The sequence below is a fragment of the Ambystoma mexicanum genome, chromosome 9, assembly GCF_040938575.1.
Source record: "Ambystoma mexicanum isolate Mex_15411 chromosome 9, UKY_AmexF1_1, whole genome shotgun sequence".
NCBI lineage: Eukaryota > Metazoa > Chordata > Amphibia > Caudata > Ambystomatidae > Ambystoma > Ambystoma mexicanum.
In genome coordinates, this window is record NC_090931.1 from 1,282,759,196 (window position 1) to 1,282,782,425 (window position 23,230).

General features: G+C 45.6%; 1 protein-coding gene across 7 annotated transcripts in view; it reads left to right on the forward strand.

The window, feature by feature from the left end:
- The window catches only part of FAIM (Fas apoptotic inhibitory molecule), a 377,980-nt gene that overhangs the window by 155,016 nt on the left and 199,734 nt on the right, over positions 1-23,230 (forward strand). For all 7 annotated transcript variants that reach the window (XM_069616618.1, XM_069616621.1, XM_069616619.1 and 4 more), the window contains one exon: positions 15,981-16,049. The gene's annotated coding sequence lies outside the window, so the exon portion shown is untranslated. The remainder of the gene's footprint in view (positions 1-15,980; positions 16,050-23,230) is intronic.

Here is a 23,230-nt window from a genome sequence, read left to right on the forward strand (position 1 = left end):
GCACGGGAAAGGGGGGATAAGGTACCTCTCAATTGATTGTCTCACCCCCACTCCCGGATGATCCCTCATCCTGGTGATCCTCCCGCACTGGTCCACCCCCTGGGTCTGGATCCAAAGGCGATGGCCGTGCCCTGGCCACCTGGGAGAGAGATCTCCTGGGGACTAGCAAGTTAACACCCTTTGGGTTCTCACAGTCAGGATGTCAGAAACTGAAAAGATGTCCTTGTGTCCAAAACATCCTATCCTGACCATCACACTACAAACAAAACCACAAAGGGGTGTAAGGAAATGTCTTTAACTTGATGTTGGCAAAAGTGTTCAAAACCAAAAGTATAAGAATGACTCCAACTTAAAATGTTCTCCAAGGTAAAGACCCTTGGATCCAGAGGGTGGTTCCCTTCCCCCTGGATTCTTAAATAGCATGTCAAAAATGTCTCTTCAGCGAACAGTTCCTTTTTTGTCTTCACTGGACTCGCAAAGTACTTGTTTAAGCAATACCTTCTGTAAGTCTTTCTGTAGAATGTCTTGTAACTTTGCAGATCGCCTGGTATACTCCCTTGCCAGTAATCTTTATACAATTTTAGCTGCCTGGTGTACTCGCCTGCCAGGACTTCTTATGCATTTCACAGTTCTTTGGCTATACCACAATAGCATATACTGTCAGGTGCTTGGTATATCTGTCTATGGCAACATTTGCTCAATGTTTTCCCCACACTGGCATCTCATCCATCTGTACTTTATTGGGGTTTGCCTTTGTACTTTGTGTTATCTGCATTCAAACATTCTTTTTATTGGGGGGCGCTGTTGAGCAGCCAACAAGATGGGTGCCTAGCTTTGGAGCTCCGTGACCCACGGTCTACAATCCGCAGACCACGGCGGAAACCTGCTATATACGCCCCAACTAAAGCCCTCCTAGGCACCCCGGGACTGCTGCGCACACACAGGGACAAAAACCTCTGAGATCCGACCAGCCGGGGCGAAGATACGTCTGACTACGCCGCGGGCCGCGTGGGCCGCGGGACCTGCCTCTCTGGCTGACGGTGGGCGGCGTGACCGCGGCAACCCTGGGCCGCGCTGGCCTGCTGAGAGGAGGCGGGTGTTGCTGACGAGCCCCCCTGGAGATCCGGAGTGCCGCGGAGCAGCTGTGGACATACCACGGGCCGGGCTACTGATTGGTGCCCCTTGGTGCGTAGGCCGCCCTTCTTCCGCCCCGGACCCTAGCCTACTGCGGGCGGTGACGGTGGGTGCCCCTGGTGGGGGCGGCTGTTTTTTGGCGCCGCCGCTTGTTCGGCCTTCTTGCCTGTGCCCCTGTGCGCTCTGGCGGCATCGGCGAGACGCCCGCGGCCTGGCTCCCTACCCGTGTTCCTCACCGCCCGCTCATACTGAAGATCTCGCTCCTGGAAGGGAAGTCCACGTCCCCAGAGCTTCACCGGCTGGCCCTGCGGCGGTAGGCCGAATGCCCGCGCCTTGCAACGGGGGATCCTTCCTCCAACACCCCGAACATCCGGGCCTGGAGCACCGCCTGATTAAACTGCTGGGAGCCTCCGTTAGAACAACTGCGCCAGGACAGGGGGGAAAACAGTCCTGTTTCGCCAGTTTATCATCCAGCGCACCTACGCAGCAATTGAAGGAGTGACACTTTTCGCATAAAGGCCCTCTTGGCTCCTACTCTGGGTGCCTGCGGCCGCCGCGGGGCGTTGCTGGGGGCTACCTCATCACCACTACCCTGCCACGTGCTTTCCGTCTCCCCTCCATCCGGAGCTAATACCTACACGTCCAAGCCTAAGTCACCTGTATACTGACACCAGTGGCACGCTACTCCCCCATTGCGGCACTCCTGTCCCACCATGACCAGCAAAACCACCAGGTGCAGTGCTGCCGCCCACCACCGCAATGTCCAACAGATCGAGGGGGCCAACAAGGTTGGGGCCATGGACAAATTTGCTAAGGCAGCGCCCAGGGCCGATCAAGCGTCCTCCTCTATGGGACAGGAGGATGTAGACATGCTGCCGGACCCCCCGCAACCCGATGGCCAAAAACTTGGCTGCCTTCCATGAAAAACTGGACGATATCAACGCTAATGTCGCCTCTCTAAGAACAAAACTAGACCAGCACGGGGCCAGGATCCCTGAAGCAGAGCTAAGAATTGGCACCAATGAGGACAATGTACATGCCCTACAGAACACAGTCACAGAACTCGTGCGTGACATGAAGCAGGTCAAAGCTAAGTGCGATGACCTAGAATCTAGATCGCGAAGGAACAACATCCGCATAGTGGGGGTTCCCGAATCGGCGCTAAAGGGTCGAATGGAGCTTGCGGTTAAACAATTACTCAAAGACCTCCTTGGTAATCCTGAGTTGTCACCATTCTTCACCGTTGAGCGAGCCCACCGCTCACTAGTGCCCTGGCCCAAACCAGGAGACTTTCCCAGGCCAATAATTGCAAAACTGTTGAGCTACAAGGATAGAGACCACATTCTTCGCCTGGCCAGAGAAAAGGGGGAACTAAGGCTAGAATCACAAACCATCAGGATCTTCCCTGACTTTTCAGTGAGCGTACAGATGGAACGACCGCAATTTGGAGGTGTAAAGAAAATGCTACGTGATAGCAAAATTGAGTATGCAATGCTTTTCCCCACTCGCCTGAAATTCACTCATCGCAATAAACTCCATTTCTTCACGGTCCCGGACGAGGCAGTCAAATTCATCGAGGCACAAATCCCTCTAACAGAACCCCCGGAGGAACCAATGGTCAACGATTAAGGCAAATGGATGCTCCTGCTGTGGCCATTCTGTAATTGATCCCCTGGGCGTTCACCGGCGGACGAACCAGTGTGGATGACTGCGGTAAAGGCTCTCATGGTCCTTCGGGAGCCCCACCAGTTGTACCACACCTTAACTCTGCCCCCCGTGGTGTATCTGCCCCCCCTCCTCTACTTCTGCTCGGGCCTGACACAGCCCTCACGTTTGGATACTTGTGCGTCCTCTTTGGTGGGGGTACACCCTTTGACATCCTAACCAGAATGGCGCGCACTGGGCCCATGCCTTGATACTCGAGCCATACAGCCTGGCACTAGACTGGGCTGATGTTTGTTCATTTTATATTACCTAAGAACATACTTGCTATCTTGTAATTACCTGATATGTTAGCCGTTTCCAGATTAATGATGTATTTCATGATAAGTGTCACCAATGTGGGTCAACGGCAGCGGTAGCCCCCACTGCAGCAGCCATGTTGTTAAAGGTGGAGTGTTTATGGTTAAGCCCCTGTTGGGCTATTGGTCAAGCGTTGCCCAGTTGGGGATGGCACGCAGTTGGGCACTCCAAGGGTGGGTACTTATGCACTGCTAGTTTGGTTCGGGCAGTGAGGGTAGGGGGTGGGAAAGTTGGGGACTGTTATCATGAAATCGGCAGGAAAGGAAAGACTGGTTCTGTTGAGAGGCGAACTTACGCCACTGCAATACACACCGAGTTAGACCGAGACAAATCCTCTGGTTGGGATGTCCCGTAACTGTCAATATGGCTATTAAAATAATGACATGGAATGTCCGGGGATTGACAAATTTTACAAAGTCCCGCAGAATTGCGGCATATGCACAGAGGCACGGGATCAAGGTGCTCATGCTGCAGGAGACCCATGCTTTGAAACACCTATCATCCAACCTTGCACAATCCTGCACAATCCTGGGGCTCGAACAGATTCTACACCCAATTCTCTGCTCAGTCCAGAGGGATCTTGACCCTCATCGACAAATCGGTAAAATTTGCACTCCACACACGCCACATTGATACAGAGGGCAGATATGTTATTCTCCACTGCACTTTGGATAATGAAGAATGTTTGCTTGTGAACTCCTACAGCCCCAATACCGACTCCCCTGAATTTATTGATGCTCTGTCCGCCATCCTTATGAGGAATGTGGAGGTTCCCATTATATGGGGGGGAGACATAAATCTCATATTCGACAATGTCCTGGACAGGACGTCAGTGACCCGCAGGGTCACGACTCAAGCGGCCAAAAGACTCCTCGCATACATGGACTCCCTCCATCTACACGACGTGTGGAGGACGCTCCACCCCCAGGTTAGAGACTACACCTTTTACTCTACAGTACATGACAGCTCCTTGAGAATAGATGTGTTCCTTCTCTCTGGGTGCCTGGTGGGCAGGGTGAAAGACGTTGAAATTCTCCCACGCACGCTCTCTGATCACTCTCCTGTGCTACTACAGATTCAACTTGGGAACACTCTGGCCCCCCGGCCCGCCTGGCGCTTTAAATCTGAGGCCTTATGCGACATTGTCTTTAAAGCAGACGTCCTCTCGGATATACACACTTTCTTAGAGAATAACAAAGCGCAGGACACACCTGAGGGGACCCGGTGGGAAGCATTCAAGGTATACATCAGGGGGATGTGCATCTCAAGGGAGGCTGGGGTTCTCAAGGCCATAAGGCAGGCCCTAACTAATTCCGAAAAGAAACTTAAAACCCTAGAACAAGAACACGCCGCAGTGCCTGCTCCGGCAACCCTAGCGAAAATTAGGACAGAACTGGAACTGTTCGAATCCCATGCCCTGAGCGAGGTACAGTACTTTGCCCGCCCCGTGGCTGCCCGAAGTTATGGGGAGGGGGACAGACCCAGTAGAACCCTGGCCAAAATAGTGCGCGCGGAAGGGGGTAGATCCCGGATAGACAGCATTCTGGATGAGCAGGGCCAGCGACACTGGTCAGACCAGGCCATTACCGACACCTTTGCTAGTTTTTATGCCGGCCTATGCGGCCCCCAGCTGGAACACAACGCCCACGACCTGGATGACTTGTTAGAACGCATCCCTATGACTCTTATCTCCCAAAGCACTGTGGAGCAATTGGATACCCCGTTCACCAGTTCACCATCGAGGAGATAGTCCAGGTAATTTCAGACCTCCCGAAAAATAAAGCCCGGGGCAATGATGGCCTCACACCCGAGTTCTATAGGGAACATGTTGCTATCCTTGCTCCCAATCTGCACGGGGTCTGGACCGAATCGCTCCAGCTAGCCACCCTCCCCCCTTCCCTGCGGGAAGCCCTAATCACTGTCCTTCCCAAACCCGGGAAACCTTTAGACGAATGTGGCTCCTATCGGCCCCTGTCTCTCATCAACACTGACACGAAAATATTCGCTAAAATAATTGAAAACAGGTTCCTTCCACTTATGCCCCACCTGGTCCACGAGGACCAGAGTGGCTTTGTTCCTGGCCGTTCTACAGCACTTAATATTCGCCGATTGTTCAATGTAATGTCCAGAATCGACCCTAAGGCGGATGCAGTAGAGGTCACGCTAGATGCCCAAAAGGCATTTGATATGGTCTCGTGGCAGTATCTATGGGCTGTGTTGGGGAAAATGGGATTGGGACCAAACATGATCTCCTATATAAAACCGTTGTACACGGGCCCATTGACCAGAGTACTCGCCAACTCTATTGTCTCCTCTCCCTTTCAGTTGCACAGGGGTACCCGCCAGGGATGTCCGTTTTCCCCCATTCTTTTTGCGCTCGCCATTGAACCCATGGCTGACCACGTCAGGGATCGTCACACTGACAAGGGTATCCGCTTACAAGACACACCGGAAATCATCTCACTGTACGCCGATGATGTACTCCTTTATGTAAGAAACCCCTCCACACACCTGGACCCGATCATCTGAGCCATAACTAAAATAGGCACATACTCCGGCTTTACGATCAACTACTCTAAATCTGAAATATTCCCCCTGACCGCGGCAACTCAACAACCATCATTCGAATACCCCCTACGCTGGTCCCCAGGGGGCATCAAATACTTGGGGGTGCAGATATCGCTTTCAAGAGCCTCTCTACTGGCCGAGAACTACGAATCGACAGCGCGGCTCATTGAAGCTAAGAATCTTAATTGACGTAACCTCCCACTGTCCCTGGCGGGCAGACTGTCCCTAGTTAAGATGATTGCGGTCCCCAAGCTTCTCTACATCTTTGCCAACGTGCCGGTGTGGCCGGGGAAGCAATATTTCAAAAAGCTCCACCTAGCGTGTGCTCAGTTCTTCTGGCACTCCGGTGCCGTTGGCAAAAAGTGGCAACATATGACCCCTCTCTACGAAAAAGGAGGCTTTGCGGCCCCTGATTTGACCCTCTACTGGATCGCGGCGCAGGCCCAACATGCTACGCACATGCGAACCCGCCTCCACATGTCAAACTGGAGAAAATGGCAGGGGATGGGACCAATATCATGACCCTGGTGCTACATCATACATATCAGACAAATGCCCCGGCAGACCCTGTGGCCACCACAATCATGGCATGGAACAAGATATTGAACACCACACAGGACCATCATCCATATTATAAATGGCTTCCCATATGGCAGTTCCCTGGACTCTCCCCCACGCACAACCAGCACTTTGTGCGACACTGGGAGGCTCTGGGATATCGAGCGCTAACTGACCTGTTCCCAAATAGTAAATTTATCACTCCCCAAACATGGCGGCCCGAACACTCCAACTGAGCCCTTGAGCCACTGCAATACTTCAGGCTGAGAGCGGTGGTCCGTGGAATGTGGCCCTCCTACCCAGACGAGCCCCCAGACACACCCGAACTCCAATATATAGCAAACTCTACTGGTGGCAGGGGCATAATATCCTCCTTGTACAAAATGCAACTGGAAAAACGAGGGAATACATCCCTCAAACCACGTGAAGCTTGGACCAGGGAACTAGAAATAGAAATTACTGAAGAAATGTGGGACAAAATGTGTGCATACACGCGAAAGGTCTCCCTTAATGCTAGATTCCAGTGCATACAATATACATTTCTTAACAGGCTTTACTACACGCCACATAGAGTGGCGAAGTTCACACGCGACCCTTCCCATACCTGCCCGAGATGTAACTTTGGCGAGGCAGATCACGTGCATATGTTCTGGTCCTGTACTACACTGGGTACGTTCTGGTTGAAGGTGACAGGGGCTCTCTCAGAGATAATTGGGTCACCAGTAGACCCGGACCCGCTGGCTTTGCTGTTTGGAATATGGTCTGGGGAAAATGCAAAAAAAATGACGAAACTTTTGAATATAAGTGCAATCGTTGCCAAAAGATGTATATTGCAGAACTGGAAGCGCCGCTCTCCCCCTACCTTCGAGATGTGGCTGAAAGCCCTTACCTGGGTACAAACGTGCGAGGAGGATTATATTGTCTTCTTGCCTGCATCATCTCGCCCAAAAAATGTGTGGACAGAGTTTTGCAGCTATTTAAAAAGGACGAGGTGGACGGAAGCCCCACTCCACTGTTGGAGCCGGCCCACCCGGCACCAGATGTCCTGGGCACCTAGCCCCTCTGGACTGTTAAGCACACCCCCCCATGTTTCGAACTGTTTTGAGATATGTGCATGATGTAATGCCCGAACGTGACAATGTGATTTCTGTTCCTCTGTGTATGATGTACTGTACCTGTCTTCACTTTCTGCCAATAAACAAAAGTTCTAAAAAAAAAAAAAACATTCTTTTTATTGGGTATTGAATTTGTACTTTGCCTTGACTGCATTCAAACAAACTTCAGGTATTTTCTGCATCAGCAATTTTATACCATTCAAACATTTGTTGGCGCTTGTCGGAACGCCCCGGGGTCCCCAGCTGCTTTGGGCAGACTCACCGGTTCTTTCCAGCGTCTCAGATTCTGCTTGCGCCTCTGCGGCGTGGGTCCTTCACCCACTTTCCAGTTTGGTGTGTGCAGACATTCTTCCAGTGTCTAACGCGGCTCTGCAGTCACATGCCAGCTTTTCTTTTCGGCCCAGACTGGAGAATGATGTCTCTTCGAGCAGCCCAACATCCAGAAGCTCCTGCACGCCCCTTAGCGTCTCCACAGCCCGTCTTGCTCGCCCACAGTGTTTCTGCTCCTGTCCCAGTAGCATTCTCTATTCCACCACACCTGTGTATGTGCCTCGCGTTCGTGAGCTTCAGAATGGGGGTTCAACTTTGTCTCCTGCACTGCTCGTTCCAATAGTGCAGTTGCCACCTTTTTAGTTTTTCCAAGTCTTAACTTGGTGACGGGTGTGTCTAAATCTCTCTTCTGTTGTAACAGATGAATTACTGTACTGTTTTCTCTCGTACATGACACATTGTGTATGACTCATTCTACTGCATTTGTCAAGAGGAAAGGTAGTGCTAATCTTCATTGGCGAGTGCTGCAAACCATACCCAACGATTGATCTGGCATTCCTTTTCTGTAACCCATTGTGATTCAGGCTATTTCACAAAAGCTGAAATAGAAGGTGTGGTGGTTGTTTGCAACGATTCGGAAGCAACTTAAAAAATGTACAATCTGCAGAGTACAGTGAATCCAAACGAAACATGCTCAAAAAAGCAGAGGAAGGCCTCTCTAATGAACGGAACGTGAGCCTACAAGGCAAAACATTTCTGAAGCGATATAAAACAGGTGGAGGTGTATTTCGTCCCCCGTAGAGTGTGTTCTCCTTTGATAATCAGGTGCCAACAACTCTGGCTTTCTGGGTGCAACTGTGGACCCACAAGCCCTTTTAGGACAGGAAGTGGGAATCTCGATGCCTGTGAACCAGCTTATGCGAGACTCGCTTCCGTCTAATTTGGATTCAACATTAAGGACGACAACAATGAAAAATGCAATTTTAACTCATTTCTCTTTGGGTACAGCAACTACCGCCGATTGCTCATTAGTGTGATCTCCAAATCATGAGTCGGGGAAATGGTATCCTCCATTTGCCCACAACCTTGATTAGACCCATGTGATGAAGAAAGATACCAGAAGAACATGATCAAGATCTGGGGACTAAGGCGCCTTCTTTTGAGTCTGCTAAAGGGGTTGAATCCTCTCCATGTAACCAGCCACAAGTGCAGGCCGATTCAAATCCAACTTTGATTCCTCCAACAATTACCGCCCTGAATTTTGATTAAGCTTATTGGTGAAGGTTTTTGAAACCATCAAATTAGAGGTTCAGCAACACACTGGCATACTGCTAGATATAACAAAGGAATTCAAACTGAATGATATTATGATGACGGCAATCAAATCAGCAGTCAATGAAGGTCTGGGAGAACTTCAAAAGGATTTCCGGAAAACCTCCAACGAACAAGCAATAAAAATTGACCTGCTCACAGATCCGTGTGGGAATTTGAAAACTGAATTAGGGGCAATGGCGGAGAGATTAAATTCTGCGCCTAGGGTAATGAGGAAAGATTTGATTGCGGGTGCCCTGCTAGGGTCCCAGAGTCATTGCTTGAAGACTCCCCCCTTATCAGTCTCAATGATGGAGGAATTTCTGCGGATGGCCCAGGTCATAGACTTGGATGTAACCTGTAAGGATATTGACCATGAGCTCCCAGGAAATGTCCCCATAAATGCTGAGAATGTCCAAGAGGAGGCAAAAAAGAAATTGTCAGGCAAATCTAAAAAGAAAAAGAAAAAAATGGCAAAGGAAGACCCTAAAAGCTCACAATCTCTGGTGAGCGGCCAGACCAAAGGCAACAGGAAACATTTGAAAAATGACACTAATCGTTTTGTTAAGAACCTAAAGGCCAAGGTAGGAGAGGAGGAAAGAGAAGAAAAAGAAAATGCCCTAAAAAAGGAAAAGGGCCTAAAGGGGAAAAAAAGATAGTAAATGACGACCCAGAGGTTGAAATAATGAAAACCACAGTGGGTAGTCAAACGGACATAATTGAGCCATCTAAGAGAATTGCCCCAATTTTCCTGTTAGCAAAGCAAAAAACAAAGTCTCTGAAACCTGCAATAAAGATAGCCCTAATCTTTTTAAAAGCCAAACAAGATTCAGAGGTAGGACAAGGGGGAGATGGATCTATCCCAGCTATAAGAATTGGCCTGCCAGTAGGAGAGGCAGTCATACAGCCACAAAGTTTGCCCCTATTGAGCCCACAAACCAGGGGGAATAAAGAATTGCATCAGATCCTTCCGTGATCAGGATAGGGGATGGGCCCAAAGGACTGTATTCCATTACAACCATTGCCGGAACAAAAGCAAGAAGCCTCTAATAAAAAACCTTATACTATAAAACAATCTAAAGAGCTGAAAGTTTACATATCGAGATCATTTCCCACTACTGAAACTCGGGTTCATTTAAATCGCTCCAGAATCCTTTTCAAAATGAAACTAACCCCTGGTTTAAAATATTTTTCTACAGCTATTGAGGTGATTAAATTTCCCTTTTCTCCAGATACAAACATAGCCGAACTGGTATTAAGGTCAAACCTGGGACTAGAATCGATTCTGAGGGAAACAGAGGCTTGGGAAAAAAGGGGGTTCAAGGTATCAAAATTGTGCCCCACTTCAGTTAATGTACACTCTCAGCCGCAAGGGAATCCGCTCTGCAACCAAATTCCAAGTATCAAGAATGGTATTGGCTCTTCGTCAGTGGCTGTGTGGGAAATGGTTCCAGAGATAGTTTCTCAAGTTCTCCTTAGAATGGGCATCCAACAGCAGAGACTCTAGTAAAAAACCACCTCAGGATACTCTCATGGAATACTAGAGGATGTAATTCTTTCTCCCAGGAGCCGAGGAAAACCTATATTTTTGGGTCTTTCGATCTGATCCTACTTCAGGAAGCCTAGCTTACCTGTTCAGTTGGTGTAGACGAATTCTCCACGTTCCAACAATTGGCCTCTGCCTCTGAAGGAGGCAGACCTTCCGGGGGTTTGATGATTGCCTGTAAAAATTATGCTTTTTATGCTTCTCGGTTGCTATCAAATTAAACGCAAAGTATCCTGATAGTAAAGGCAGATTACAGAGCCCTAAAACTGGTTCGAATTGGATTATAGTAAATCTGTATTGGAACTCTCGGGGGCTCTGCTTACATGACTTCTTGCAAAAGTGATCTGATCTGCTAGTTGATATATTATCCTTGTTCCCTATGCATGAAGTATTAGTAGCAGGAGACTTGAACTCACAATGCTTAATGACAAAAGATCCAGACTCAGGAAAATCCCAATACCAAACACCTAATGAATCTGCCTGGGTTAATTTCATGAAGGGGGGCTACAGATGCTCAACGGAAATGTTAGGGGTGACATCCTGAGTATCCCTACTTGGCATAGGGGAACAGCATTCTTAACAATTGATTATTTCTTTGTTTCTAGGAAAACATTTGAAAATTGTGTGATGTTGACTGTGGAAGAAGGGAATGTTGATGACCATGCAATGATCAAACTACCAATAGATGTCAATCATTCCGCAATTGTTTGTGTATACTCGTGCAAATTGTCTGTGAACATGGCTGGTAACTGTATCAGGATATTTGATAGGGGGGTAGAAGTCTGACTAGCAGACTTCAAGACATGGTTGTTAACTTGTCCGACGAAGAAATTTCTGATTTTTCTAAACCCTCTAGCTTTCATCTGTTACTATTGGAGTTGGATCCTCAGAAATCTAGCACTCAGAAATGCCAGTTGTTACATAAACATGTCTTTAATGTCCCGATTCTGGACCAAAAAAACACAAGACATTAAAAAGTAGCTTTAAAAAAAGCAAGTCTTGATAGAAAAAGCTATGAAACAACTCTTGGCCTCATTAAAAATCAATATAGAAATTGGATACGGTTATTTAGGTCATCCATCCTGCAGCATGATAGGGAACCATGTTAAACCAGAGAAATTCTAGGCATTTCTGGGCTATTTATGGGGCAAATTAAGTCAGCGATATGCAATCAGGATGCCATTTTACAAGAACAGACCTGGGTCGACCATTTCTCTCAGGTATATGGGTCTATAGGCGCCCCAACTCCAGAGGAAATGGAAATTGCTCTATGGTCCTTAACCTATACAAGTGATGATATAGAACTATAACTAAAGAACTCCTCCACCTCTAGAGCGGCTTATCCGAACGGTCTGAGGAATTGGACCCTGAAAATGAACTCATCGTTGTGGGCCCATATACTTAAACTATTATTTGACAAAGTAATCATGTCAAAAGAGCTCCCAGAATCGTGGAAAAACTCAATTACGATCCCGATTTATAAAAAAGGAGATAGACTCCTAGCTGCTAACTATCGATCAATCTCGTTATTGGATGCCGACAGTAAAATCTTCGTCGGACTAATACTAAGGGAGTTGGAGGAATAAGCCAAATCTACTGGAGTAATACCAAAACAGCAAACTGGTTTTAGGAAGGGACTATCCACCTCCCTTAATGGTCTGGTTCTCAGTTGCTTAAATGTGGACTCGGGACATAAGGGTGGCTTGCCTTTTCTTGGGGCTTGGATTGACCTCTCCCAAGCCTTGACAAGATGAGTTAGACTCTCCAGGGTAGGCCGACTATCGGGACCAATACGGGTGGATAGAGGGGTTCGTCAGGGCTGCCTGATGGTGCCTCTTCTGTTTATCCTTTTTATGGCTGATCTCGGTCAAAACTTAAAGGAGAGTGGTCTAGTATCACTGCGCATCGGCTCAACTAAAATCAGCTTGTTGGCATATGCGGATGAAGTAGTGGTACTGGACCATTCTCAGGTCGGACTCCAGCGGCTGTTGTCTGTCTTGGAGGCTTATGCCCAAAGCAATGATCTCAGGATAAACCCCAAAAAATCAGATTTTTAAGCATCCGAACAGAAGAATTAAGAATTACTCATGGGAACTGGACCACCGACCAATAGAGGTTGTCACTGAACTAACCTATTTGGGTTCAACTATTAAGTCATACCCAACTAAAATCCATTTACTGGAAACTATTAGTTTAAAAACTATTAAATTGGGGGCACAGATGAAAAGGATAAGATCTAAGTTTTGTAAATTCTCAATACTACCCCTGGTAAAATTCTATCTAGGAAAGGTGGTCCCTGTCATTCTGTTCGGTATGGATACAAATTTGCTTTCGATGGATAGTATAGAGTCAAAGCTTTGGAAAAAAACACTATCTCTCACGAATTGTGTTCCCATTGTGTCCCTCAGATATGAATTGGGCCTCTCCTCCCTAAGATCGTGGTTGGAGTGGAAATGGATCTCCCTATATATATCATTATTGGATCCTCCTAAGGGATCACTATGAGGACCTGTCCCTCCTATTGCAGAGGAATAGTAAAAGGTTCCTGGAAAAAATTAAAACTCTGATGTCTAGAGCTTTTGAATAACTCGGATTGCACATCAGAACTCCTGATACAAAGTCCAACAAAAGTAAAAGAGCGGATGAAAAGTTGGGATTGGTTAGAAACAGGAGAAAAGATGAGGAGGGCTAAATTGTCACTGTCATTTTCCATCATGGGTAAAAAGAGGGCGATTCTGCTCCATTATTTGACCAAATATCCAGACTCAAGAGTAAGGGATCTCTTCTTGAGATTCAGACTCAATATACTCCCTACTTTGGAAATTCCATCAGTTAGAGACATAGCCCTTTCTGATGACTGGTGTGATAAATGTGATGCTAAAGAACATCAAACGATAAAACATTTATTATTTTGGCCTAGATTATAATCTGGTAATTAAATATTTTTGACCTCCAAAGTGGTCAGAGTCTTAAGAGAATTAAATTTGGACGGTTATTGAGAACTGAGATTTGATATTAGTTGCAAGTGTATTATTTATCTCTTTTTGTTCTTCTACCCTCCTTTTTATTTTATTTAAATTTCTATTTTTGTAAATTGTTTTAAATCCTCTCTGTGTTAAAATGTGTGACAAGTCAAAAAATATTGGCTAATGCACAATAAATAAATAAAAAAATATTTAAAAAAGAGGAATAAACGGGAGTTCAAACCAAGACTGGTGGACCGTTTGGTCCTTCAACAACGCAAATACCATCAAGGCCCAGAGTCCAAGGGCCCACAGCAAGACTGAGAAGGAAGCAGAACACACAGAAGCTGAGTGTTGGGATGAAGGTGTTGCGGCAGCACAGTAAGACCCGGTCACGCTAGAACTTGAGATAAGGTAATGGGTATAGCGGCAGACCAGGGTGCTATATAGGGAAGCATCTCACTCTTCCCAGTGGTTATGAACATTTAAGAGAAAATAAAGAGAGCATAAGGATTAATATCCCTAGTACCAGTAGTTGTGAATAGTTGGACAGTTAGTCAAGTCCAAGGAATGGCTGAGGTATTATCCAAAGATAGGAAGCCATCCAGAGACACTGCAAGAATCTGAAAGGAGTAAGGGCCAAGACCCTATTATGAGAAACCAAGGAATTGTATTGCAAGCATTCAAGGGGAAGCAGAAAAGGTGTTAACATCCCCCTAGACGAATTAAAGGAGTTTATTCACATGGTTACCAAGAACTATTTGAAAATAGACTATTAAGGTTGGAAGAAGCCTGTCCACGAGACGGGAGTCATTCTCCTGGACCCTTTCCTTTGATATTTAACTAGTGGTAGGTTTAGAATCGTATAGCTTTTGGGTGTAGTACGGAACATTACTTTGGACTGCCTTACTGACGACTAGGCCCATAGTTTGTGTTAGGTAGGGCAAACATTTGAGATGGGGACATATAGGCCTTCTCATTATTTTAATTAAAAGAATTGGAAGAATGTCACAATTTGGTCTGCTTCCTTCTTCTGACCTACCTCAGAACATACTTCTGTCTGCTTTGCGCCTACTGCCAGTAATTCTACTATAAGAAAATATGTCAAAGCTGGCTCTGCCAATATAGGCAAGTACCCCCACATAGGAACATACTCCTGGTGGGTTTGCCATTAAAAATACCATACCACATAAAGAAAACATGTTCAAACTGTCTCAAATGTAGGCCTGTCTAGCCATGTAATGACACTTATCATGCTTGCTTTATCATAGATGCACATGAAAAAGTCATGCCACAGTAAGAAATGGCTAGACTGGCTGCACCAAAATGCAAATCTAGTCCTGTAATAACGCACATCAAGTTGGCTTTGCGTATAAATGCCAGTAAAATATGCCATGTCACACAAGGAGATGTCAACAGTGCTCCACCGGCCCCCCACCGATACACACGCACAAATAATCACATTTATACCCATTCACCCACCAGTCACATACCCATACACCTTCTCACACTGCATTCTCACGCACACGTACTCCCACAACATTTCTTTACCTGTTCCGCCAGTGCGAAAGCTCATTCTTCCACTCAGGCCTCCGGCTCAAGCACGGCACACAGACTGGTAGCAGGAACCCTGCTTCCTGTCTGATGTGCTTTGCGAGCCGGAGGCTGAGTGCCATATTACTGCTCCAGCTGCATTTGCCCCTAGTCCAGCCCTCAGCCTGACATGAGGTCAGGCTGAGGGCTGTGCCAGGGCCCCCTCCTGATGGGGTATGGCGAGCCCCCCACCCCCCCGCTTCTGTTACGCCAGTGCTCATAGCACTAGGTCAAGAGACATATCTGGCTCATCCCTCAACACTTCTCTTCAGTGCGCCTAATCGGCTGACACCACACTCCTTCTTCCCATTGCTATGCACTACGGCAGAAACAATAGTTCTGCTTCGTGCGCCAAGTAGGTGGAGCTTCTGGATTGATTTACCAGTGATGATTTCTGCATCAAGTCAGACTTGCCAACCAACTAGTATGGGGAAATGCCTCTTCTAATTGTGCTTGAAATACCTACTTTGGAAGAGGCTTTAAGAAAAATGTTAATTAAAAAACCGGAGCAGTAATAATCACGAAAACATTTGTTCTGGCTTGAAAACCTAGTGCCTTTTTTATTTTCAGTTTAGGTGTTTTTTGCCATTGGTGGCAGTTTGCAACCTGTGTATTAACAGCAATGCTGTGTAAAATCGCCAGCTCTGCCAGCAATCAGTGGATTCACCCGTGTACCCTCTCACGGCAGCGCAAGGCACATACAACACTCGTTCTCCAAAATGCTACTAAATTCATTAGTATGTGCCACGAATGCACTTGATATGTACTTCTTGGTAGGCGGCTTATGCTATACCATTACCTCACCATGTCCGTGAAGCTGAGTGTAAGCAATTGCACTGTTGGTTCCCTTAATTTCAGGAATAATGTATAGATTAAACCCAAATAATCATTCCATTTCAGATTCGAGACAGAAATCTGCTGTTTTGCTGGGGAGCTACTAGACACTTAAACGCTGTTCCTGACGAAAAGGTAAGCGTAACTGAATCTGAAGATGGTAATTTGAATAATGGTGACCTGTCTTAATATAATTTTTGCCTACGTGAACGTAGGTTCTGTCACTTTGCAAAATCCATAGCTTACATAGCCACGATCTGTTGGTGTGATTGAAAACCTATATTATCTGCTTATTGCAAAGGACGTTTCTGCCCACATCCTAGCACCTTCCGTTAATTATGTGAACCCACTTTGCAGCAGAAATGTATATGCCGTACGATAAATAAATATACGCACTGAATTACTCATTCAAATTCCTGGTTATCTAAATTGTTATATTACATCACAAATATTGCCATATAGCCGTTTAGATCTTTTGGGATTTGCTTAGAAGTGCCACTTTGCTATTGGTATGGTGGGGAAACCGGTGTGCCAAATTGAAGTGGGAAGAGGTCTTTGTGTGGTGTGTCGGCTCCAGATTTTGAGTTGTAGTATTTATCTGCTCAGGCACAGTTCACCTTAGTATGATACACTTCCTGATCACCTCTTGTAAACATTGAGTAAACAAGAGCGTCCACAGTTAATTAATGCTTGACTATTCTAAATGGCTAATATACTTATAAATTCTCACATGACTTGGTGCAGGATGTTGTCATTGATTGTTTTAGAATGTACTATTGTCTGTATATTATGATGCCCTATAATCAAGGCTCCCGGTTTTACTGTCTGGATTTATCCATATTTCTTTATCGCCCCTTTTTTCTGTATTCATCCACATTTTATTATTTGTCATGTAAAGAAATAACTTTTATTTATGCGTTTATTTTAATGAAACATTAAAACATAAAAGCAGCCATACAGGGGACAAATGCAACTAAGATATTCCACATCAATGCCTGTTCCATTTTTTTTTACCATAACAACACATGGTTGCTACTGTGATTGCTGCTGACCCAACATATGTTATCAGCAATTTTCAGAACTTATATATTATTTTTAATAAAATCGTTACACTCTCCATGCTGCCAGTCTAACGTGATTGGTCTGCCAACGCATGATTGACAGAATAAGAAACCAAGCAGAAAAATAACTTTGTTTTTTCTCCATTTCTGTAAATAAATATAGACAGAAAGCAGATTGATTTCTAAATCCGTAAAAATGCTAAATCGGGAGACTTACTTGTAATGGATATGTAGTCCCCCTGCACTAGATGAGAACATTTGCAATGGGTGGGATCAGATGAGGAGTTTTATGCTTCCCTGTGGGTACATTTGTCTCCCTATCTGATTACAAGTGCAATTTGGTAGAAACCCACTGGTACTCTTACAATATTAATGTATGTGAGCAGGATTAAAACACAAATGGCCTTCTTTCTTCTTTATTGTGCATTTGGCTGGATGTAGGAGTCATGCATCTTCTCTCTCTATTATTCAACTACATGTAGTGTTCTCGCACCCAAATTCTAAGAAAAAATAGGAAAAATATATTAGTTTTGAAATACGTGGATTTATTGCTGTTTAACCGGGGTGAGAACCCCTAATTCTTGCTTTCAATTAATTTATTATAAATTCTTAACAGACTATATTCTACTCTTAATTAGGTATAGAAATTTGACAATAGCCCCACTAATGAATGTTTGATAAGCGTTACTTCAAATACATACATACATGATGTGGCATTGTCCTAGATGAATTCCTTCTGGGAAGAGGTTGCTGAAGTCTTAAAATCACGGATATCCCACCCTCACTAGTACTGATTACCGCCTTGTAGACATAGGCCAGTTGTTTTCTGTAGATTATGTAATTTAGCATGCTTATTCGCTAAAGGATCTATTCTGCAATGTTGGCTGGTTAACAAAGTACCTTCGACGTCGGAGTGACTTAAAGAGTTAACCTATGCTAAAGATTGTGTAGCATTGTATGTTGTGTTACAAGTCTTTTCTGGTGTGCCAAATCATCACTCTAGTGATCTCGGAGTGCCTGCCCTTTCCATAGTTCAGCAAATTATTTCCCCACCCGGTGTATCGAGACCTTAGTGTGCAGAGGAAGAGGGAGAAGATAAGAATATTGGAAAGCAGGTGAAATGCCACCGATCTAGAGCATGGAATGATGTATGGGGGGAGGGAGGAGTAATGTTTTGGGGAATGGCGTGTAGATCCATTAAGTAGGCCATAAATCAGGATTGCAAAAAGCAAGGTATATTCTTAATGTGTTTGGAATCAAATGGACTGGTCGGGCCCTTCCTTTTTCCCTTTTTTAAATAATGTATTTTTTTTAATTAGAACTATGTCTATCACTAATCCTGTGCAAGCCTCATCTACTTATCCTCCCCTGGTAACTAAAACTGTTGGATTTGCTGATTTTGTTTCTTACATATTCCTATAGTAGACCCTTTGAAGCGACCACTATTGAGTATACCATTTCATGACTTTTCTGGTCTGACAAAGATTACATTGTGTCACAGATGACTCAGGAACCCTCTGTCTCAGAGGCAGGCTAGCGTTTTTATTAGAATGTTTGTGGGTCCTATGGCTGCACCTCTTTCTCTAATATCGAACCTCCGCTATAACCCAGGTGACCATAACCCCGGGTATTGCTACTGAAGTTTGACCCCATTGTGTGAAACTGACTTGTACTAAAGACGATGACCTAAAAGCTGTATGTGTAGACTCCCTCAGGGACTACCTAAGTGTCCCTACTCTATATAGTTGTTAATGGTCTAATGAGGTTTTGGATGCCTTACAAATACTCTGGTTCAGATTTCGTTGTACACGCTCACTCTCACCTTTCCTCTTGTCCCCTCTGTCTACTTCTCGTCTGTGTCTCTTGATGTTCTCACTCTTTTTTAAGACTTGCCTCCAGCCTAGGATGTTATTCCTACCTCCACTACTAAACCTACCCCCTTCTCTACTCTTTTCCAACCTCCAAACAACTACTCCTCCCGTCAAAGTACTACTTAAACACACTCCTTTCACTCAGAAGCATTTGCTTCACAATCATCCCTTGCACTATCCTGTCTACCCACTCGCCACGCAAACTCGCACTGTAGAACCACTTTCACTCCTTAGCCAATACCTCACCAGCTCCATAATTCGCCTCCAAACTCTGCCACGCCTTCCTTCCTCCTGCTGGTTTTTGGTCGTGCTCCACTGACCTCACCCAACAAACTCACACTTCCTGCTCCCGGCCAATATACCCCTTTCTCTCCCTGGGTTGGGTAGCTCTTCCTGGCCCTGACTTTACCACTCTGGGTATGTATCTGCATTGACAATTCATAAGGGGGCTAAGTGCAAGTGAAAAGCAGCAGGGGAAATATAATATTCTCACAGTTTGTTCATATTGGGAAGGTTTCCTGTACATTGATCCTTACCAGGTTGTCCTTCCACTGGCCTATTCTCTTTTCTATCTTTTTTTTTGTAGTGCAGCTGAGCCCCTCCTTCCTCTACCTATTACCTCATTCACTCATTGTACCAACCCCAGACACCAACAAGCAGCAATAGCTTTGGCAGGGGCCCCTGTTTTATCTTTTCTTCCACACTTCCTCGTTCCCAACCCTGCATATAGTCCAGGCACTTCTCTGGGTATTCCAGGGATTCCAGGTTTCATCTTGTGATTTAAGTTTCCTGAATCTTTCTTCCTCTGGCACTTCTACACTGTTTTTCTTTTATACAGGTTCTGAGATCTCTTGTCACATGCAGCCCTATGTCCACCACCATTGGGGCACACTTCGAGGATCCCTTCTCTCCTCCTTTACATGATGGTCTTTGGTGCACATCACCTATGAGAGTCCCACATTTTAGGTCCACACTCTAGGATATCTGGTTCCATTTTTCCCATGTGTATTTTCCTTCACCCAGAATAGCATGGGTAAATAGGAATTGGTAATTAAAAGCTTAACTATGAAACAAACCTGGAGGCAAGGGGCATCACTGGTTAAATAATGAAATTTGTTTTGGGGAAATGCATCTATCGGGCATTGCTTGTAAGGTGTTAGAATTGCTTCTCCAGCATGGGGTCTTGCATGGATTCACATGCTACGAATATTCCTGTCGTCAGGCTGGGAATCCTCGGTAAAATAAAGCAGTTCAGCTTTAAGCTCAAAACTGTATAGTCTTTTACATAGCCTATTGCTGCCACGTTGGGTCATACTCTCCCAACAATTTGACACTCGTCCTCCTCAGCTCTGCCACTGGTGGCCATCTTCAGATTTTTACTGCACGTTTTCGTGTTGGGGGGTCCTCCAGTTTCGCTCCTCGACTTTCTGAGTATTTTGCATATTTCTTAATGTTTTTTTTCTTCAAATCCATGATCGTTGTGACTTGACTTCAGGGATCCGTTGCCGGTATCGATCCCACCATTCGGCGGATTATTACGTCGTGTAAGGCTGCAGATGGAGTTTTGGGCCTAGTTCATGCGCAATATCAGAGGTCGAGAAGAAGAGCCTCTTCAAGGGCTGTACAAGATGCGGTCAGAAGGGTATCTTCCTCAAGGGCGGCCACCAGAAATGCATCTACTACCTTCACCCAGACCCCGATGCGGAGGGATGCCCCATCTGTCAGTCTTTCTCCACTAACACATAAAATGCAGTCTAGCCACCATATTATTTCAGGTCCGGACTCAGTGGGAAGCAAAACTAGCACAAAAAAGAGTGGAGTTCTAAACTCAGAATTTGATTTTTTCAAAAAAAGTATTTATTTTTTTAACCTTTTCTATTTAGTACACAAGCTCTAGTCACAAGACCACCAGAGTTAAAAATATATATTGGTTAGTTATAACATGTCAATAATGATCACAATACAAACCAATTATAATCAAGAGATCAATGGCTCTGTGTATCAACCTTCTGTAACCCAACACACAGCTCAATTACCATGACATACAATCGCGATCTCACGCCACAATTCAGACCATCCAAAAATAAGTATAGAAAGATGCAACTAGTTATCACCCAGCACCAATATATCTAAACTCGTGTGCCACTACTCTCCCTAACTTGCAAACAAAAATGTAACATTTATGTGATTCTCTTAATGATACAAGAACATTTGTTTCAAAGGTCATCTTCTTCAAAGAAACATTTGTAGCACATTCAAAAATTGCCATATAGTTTCGGCTCTATGGGTAAACATTGCTTTTTCATGAACCCCCTTCCTCAGGGCACATCACCTTACTGAGTGTTAGAGATAACATTTTCTTTCGACCTACGGTGTTCTGGCGCCACCCGATTGAGGCTCAGTTGCTCTACTGCAATAAAAACACATACAATAAGCCAATCAGGTTGTGGCCTGTTCCCTGGAGGACTCCCAGTGTTCATATTACATATTTAATTTCACTATGTGCTCCCACTCTGACAGCAGACAGTGAGGGACCTGGTCATCCGTGCTCCCACCACCGTGTGTGTACCTACCAGTAAACTATCCTGGCTAACTACGAACTTCAAGTGGGGTAAAAACTCTCCACAATTGAAGCAAGGTGCTGTGAGTCCCCAATGGAGACAGACCCCACTCTATCACCCGCAACGTTGTGTTCCACTCCCAGTGATGGTAGGGAAACCGTCAAGACTGTCCTTACCTCTCTAGCCAAATCGAACCACTCAATTACTCACCGCATCTTAGCCACATGGGTCTCAGGATATCGATCTATGCATAAGACCGTGGATGGTAAGTTCCTCCGATCGCATTTATTCTATACCCTACTCATTATGGCCAAGTGATACTCGAGCCAAGTCCCACTTTTCACAGAGCCACAGTAAACTTACCCTGTCGCCCAAGCACTGCATCGACAACCGGGTAACATAATAAAGTGTTTCTTCTTATATTCATTCTAACCACCTTGAATCCACCACCTTCCTTGTTCCTTCAGGTACTCCCTGGTGTCTCTGGAGAAACCTGCACTGGCCAAGAGGACGCCCATGAGTAACAATCCAATTCTCCCCCTCACTCCCGCCAACAAGGCTCTGCCATCAAAACATGCCCTGTGTGTTTTCTTCATCCAACCTGGTTGCCTATTGTGTGGACGCGGCCCCCTCCCTTCCAGACGTTCCACGTTACAGGTACTATGCGATGTGTATCCTGTTTGCACACACCACAAGGTGTTTCGGCGTGTCTCAGATCAACGCGGACCGATCCTGAAAATGGAAAATGAACTACCTTCCCGTCCCATGTCGCGCCCAGGACGGCCATCTTAACCTGTTATCTACAAACAACCTCTGTATATACACAGTATGTACTGCACCAATGTCCTGATGCCGTACTGGGCAGCGCTAAAATGTTAATTCTTGACTGCTAACTCCAGGCTTGCTACCATGATGCCAAAACCATAACCGCATGACCCACAGCGAAAAGGAAGCTACCTTGATTGCCCATCTATCAATAGAGACGGCAAATGGTAGCGGCTGGGAGCATCTACCTCAGGCTATGCAGCAGTCACATTCTTATGCACGGATCAGCCTCCCAGGACCTGCAGTGCCCATGACAACACTTGTACATGTTCTAGTCGCACCAGACTCTCCTTCTAGGTCAAACCATCAAGGCTGCACAGTTCAGTTCTTCGTTCAGTCCTACATGATGGGTTCCCAATTTTTGGATCCAAACTTGTTCCAGACGATATAGCCTGCTAGCTGTCGGCATCCCAAACTGGTCACTTTTTACCATATCAACCACTATCCACCCGATGTCATCCGGTCCATGGCTACATGCTCCAAAATGTTGTACCATTGGTGCTGGAAGGGTGTTGATTAGGATCTGACTCTGATGCTCCCCAATCCGTGTCGAGATCTTGCGGGTTATCTTCCCCACATACATGAACTACCACGGACACATTATGATGTAATTACATTTTTCAAATTGCTTGTGGTAAGGTTCCTCAGTTTCCATGTGAAGTTTCTGTGTGTAAATATCTGTTTTTGTGGTAAACGTACATACTTCACAATTGCTGCAGGGATGGTTTTCCTTCACCGGAACCAATGCTGTTTGTATTGCCGTATTGATGGTAGATTGCCCCCCAGTAGGTCTAGACATCATGCAGGAATGTAGCAACTTATCCAGGATATTATAACCTCTTTTCAAAGCAAACTGAGGCATTTGTGTAGTGCACCCTGTCTCCAAGATAATCCGCCAATGTTTCTTAATAGTCCTATGTATTGCATTAGTCTTGGGCGAGAAAGTAGTGGTACATACTAGTTGATCCGTCATCTCCCGCTGATCTTTAGATGTCAAA